The sequence below is a fragment of the Erpetoichthys calabaricus genome, chromosome 6 (assembly GCF_900747795.2).
Source record: "Erpetoichthys calabaricus chromosome 6, fErpCal1.3, whole genome shotgun sequence".
In the NCBI taxonomy this organism is placed as follows: domain Eukaryota; kingdom Metazoa; phylum Chordata; class Cladistia; order Polypteriformes; family Polypteridae; genus Erpetoichthys; species Erpetoichthys calabaricus.
The window spans coordinates 46,463,002-46,467,443 of record NC_041399.2 but is presented as its reverse complement, the minus strand read 5'-3'; the positions used below and the strand labels follow the sequence as shown (position 1 = coordinate 46,467,443).

General features: G+C 38.6%; 1 long non-coding RNA gene across 1 annotated transcript; it reads left to right on the top strand.

Moving 5' to 3' along the window:
- The first annotated feature begins 312 nt into the window (after nt 1-312).
- LOC114653897 (uncharacterized) lies at nt 313-4,184 on the top strand. The gene is made up of 2 exons (XR_003716589.2): nt 313-1,110; nt 3,640-4,184. It is a non-coding gene; the product is annotated as an uncharacterized LOC114653897 (long non-coding RNA).
- Nucleotides 4,185-4,442: the final 258 nt, after the last annotated feature.

The window sequence follows — 4,442 nt, the reverse complement described above, 5'->3', positions numbered from 1 at the left end:
ATTGGTCACTATTGGCTTCTATTATGTCATAAAGCTCTTCTCTTCATTCTGCATGAAAACATGAGATTAAAGATATTTCTTGACCAACACTACAAAGTAACATATAAAACATAATTTTTTGGTGTTATATTTCTATGAAGTTTCTAAATAACCTAATAAACGTGCCTTTAGTATCTTGGAGAAAAGTGAGAGAAATAGACAACACCATGTAGAAAACCCTTGGTAACATGAGGCAGCAGCACTAACTACACGGTTAAATTTTAATTTTTTACACGGTTAGGTTTGCTGACGACACTGGTATCGTGGGCTGCATCAGGAGTGGGCAGGAGGAGGAGTATAGGAACCTTATCAAGGACTTTGTTAAATGGTGCGACTCAAACCACCTACACCTGAACACCAGCAAAACCAAGGAGCTGGTGGTGGATTTTAGGAGGCCCAGGCCCCTCATGGACCCCGTGATCGTCAGAGGTGACTGTGTGCAGAGTGTACAGACCTATAAATACCTGGGAGTGCAGCTGGATGATAAATTAGACAGGACTGCCAATACTGACTGCGGTGGGTTGGCACCCTGCCCAGGATTGGTTCCTGTCTTGTGCCCTGTGTTGGCTGGGATTGGCTCCAGCAGACCCCCGTGACCCTGTGTTCGGATTCAGCGGGTTGGATAATGGATGGATGGATGCCAATACTGATGCTCTGTGTAAGAGAGGAAAGAGCCGGCTGTACTTCCTTAGAAGACTGGCGTCCTCCAACATCTGCAATAAGATGCTGCAGATGTTCTATCAGACGGTTGTGGCGAGCACCCTCTTCTAAGCAGTGGTGTGCTGGGGAGGCAGCATTAAGAAGAGGGACGCCTCACGCCTGGACAAACTGGTGAGGAAGGCAGGCTCTATTGTAGGCACGGAGCTAGACAGTTCAACATTCGTGGCAGAGCAACGGGCCCTGAGCAGGCTCCTGTCAATCATGGAGAATCCACTGCATCCACTGAAAAGTATCATCTCCAGACAGAAGAGCAGCTTCAGCAACAGACTGCTGTCACTGTCCTGCTCCACTGACAGACTGAGGAGATCGTTTCTCCCCCAAACTATGCGACTCTTCAATTCCACCCGGGGGGTAAATGTTAACATTATTCAAAGTTATTCTGTTTTTACCTGCATTTTTATTACTCTTTAATTTAATATTGTTTTTTGTATCAGTATGCTGTTGCGGAGTATGTGAATTTCACCTTGGGTTTAATAAAGTATCTATCTATCTATCTATCTATCTATCTATCTATCTATCTATCTATCTATCTATCTATCTATCTATCTATCTATCTATCTATCTATCTATCTATCTATCTATCTATCTATCTATCTATCTATCTATCTATCTATCTATCTATCTATCTATCTATCTATCTATCTACACCATCATGCTAACCTTCTTTCAAATTCTGTCATTCTTTATCTGAAAGCCATATTAAGAAGCAGCAAAGGCAAAAGAATGTCATTACTAAGTTAAACCTATGGTTATGACTACTCGATTACATTTCCCATATATGCGTATACAGTATGTTTTGGAAGTATTCTCTTGTCTTCTTAGAGAGTCAAGGATGGAATGCTGTCAAAAAACAGGGCATGTAAAAGCCCATTGCAGCACTCCCTGTGTGATTTTGGGCTATACAAAAAAATAAATTCTTTATCTGTCCAATTTCTCTGCATAAATAATCAGTGCTTAAGAATGGAAAAGCTATGTCTGGGTGCATTGGAAAGTGCAGCACTGTAATTGATGTTCAGGTATTCAAAACATTCATGGGAAAATGTCCTAGATCCATTGATTTAAACATGTAGCTATAGTCTGTCCTATTAATAACAGATTCAGGAGAAAAAAACAACCCTGGTGTGTCAGTGTAACAATGATACACTGGAGTTACTGAGCAAGTTGATCCATAATGTTTTTTTAAAGCAATACACTGTAATATAACTGAGTTGGTATAAGTTGAAAAAATATGGATAATTTTCCTTTTGAGCACCAATTTTACATGAGGAAATTTTCATGCTGGATTTTGCTGCCATCATCTGGTGATTTCTGGAGCAAGACACGAATACCAGTGTCGATGCTAATGCCAGCACTTTAGGATTTTTGTGCTTTTGTACACTGAACAATTGCTAATAAATTACATGAAAGTTATTATAAGGATGTCAAAATATATTACATTCACCTAAATTAATTTATTCATACTTTAATGTAATGAAATAATTAACCAGACCTTATAGAAAGGACAACATTTCAAGTGGATTTTATACATAAATATGCAATCTCTTTCAATGCCTCTAATTATGGAAACATAATCTGTGAAGGCCTTTGCTAACATACTCAACCTGGAAATCCCAGATTTTTAGATAGATGTTTCAGATTGTTTTCTATAACATGTCCCAAGATTCAAATTATTGTGGTCAAAATGCGGATCCCGTGATCCATTTAAGTTTTGTATTTACATTTCTAAGGAAGTATCTTTTATCACCAGTTTCCTCTTTTCTTGAGTTTCTTAGTTGAAGGCTGTGTATACTCTGTATCAAAATGTAGATTTTTATTCCATCTTCTCTAAATTGTAAGCTTGTTTTACATAAATCACTTGAAACGATCAGACACTCGGTGTGGTACTCCCTGATGCTGGTCTTATTTTGCTTTAAATAAGGTTTTCATTATCTAAAGTTATCTGGGAATCTGAAAATCAAACCCAGAGACACAATAATGTTCAACTAACAGAATTTTGAGCACAAAAACCTCAGTTAATGTTTGTGTGATAGGAGATTGGATAGCACTGCTGTGTCATAGATCCAGAGTCCTGGGTTCAGATCCCCCATGTGGTGATTGTCTATGTGCAGTTGTTCTGAGTGTGGGTATTCCGGTTCTCCTGCCACATCCCCCAAGACGTGAAAGTTAGCTTTATTGACAACTCTAAAATCCCCGGGTGGGTGTGTGTGATTAAACCCTGCGATTGATGGGCGCCCTGTCCGGGCTGTTTCCTCTCTTCCACTCAGTGCTGCCAAGATATGTGCTAGCCCTCTGTAGCACAGAATTAGATTAAGCAGATTTAAAGATGATGATGATGATTAAAAGATATTTAAAGAATCACAAAACAACTAAGAAAAGTGTTTTCTCAGCTAAGCCTAGCCAACAGTATTGTCAGCCATAAGATTACTGCCATAACTGTAGTTTTGCTCTAAAAATACAATCTTAAACACTGATTACCTACACCTAAAACCATGAACATTTAGCTGGGTAATATCTTAAAAACCCATATTTGAATTAAGAGTCAGTTGTAAATAAGAGGTTGTATATCAAGTATTCAAATCAATAGTGGAAAGGTGCACTAGTGATTATAGGTAAGAATGCTCTAAAAGCCTGAAAACAACATTTTCTCCTTCCCTAAACACACACCAAAATGGACAGGGTCTGCTTAAGAAGAGAAAAAGATTGTCCTTTGTCAGTATCAGACATGATGGGAAACTGAGGTAAATGATACTGAACATGAATATTGTAAATTTTGTCACACATGTGCGCTTAGAGGGCAGCCAAAGGGTTCAAGTGAGCATGAAATAATAAAAGATAGAGGATTGGAATGGAGCACTAATGCCATTCTCTCTCTTTTAACAGATCAACAGAAGATTAATCCTTCTTTTCCAACCCAGTCCCAGTGGTTAACATCTCCTCCAGCTCCTCATAAAAATATCACTTCCAACTCCCCCCTTCCGACCAGCCATGATGATGTCACTTTCCGATCCACTCTTGATAACATCAGCCATGATGATGTCACTTCCGGCCAACCCTTGATGACATCACTTCCGGCCAGTCATGATGACGTCAATTCTGTTCTGCTCTCAACTTCCTTCCTGCTGCCATTATTTAAATGGCTTTGAATCTCTATCTCTTGTTGATCCATCCTCTGCTGATGCCATGCAGTGTACCTTCAAGGCCGTCGGTCGATGTGTTGTGAGGAGGAGGGCTGTTCGCACGTGTCGTCAAAAATCGCGCAGAAGAAGACCTCCGGTTTCACACAACGAAAATGCGTGTTTTGTTGTTTCTGAGCTATAACACTTTCATTATTTGATTCACAAATAAATCGAGAAAAGTATGTGTAATTTTAAGTTTATGACTGCTATTTGTTACCACAGAATTAAAAAATACCTTATTTTCCCTCATTTCATTCTTTGATCAAAAATCAAAATCTGAAAATTCCTTTCATTTTCGTTTTTCCGTTTTTGCTTCTAAAATGAAATTTCAAATACCAAAAAGTACACGGACCGGGAAGCTTCCCCAAATCTTTTTCTGTGTTTCTGACCTGTTATTTTATGTTCATGTACTTTCTGGTATTTGAAATTTCGTTTCAGAAAATATCATTTAAAAAAGAAAAAGAGACACTTATTTGATTTTCAACTTACAACGGAAAAATGAAAAAC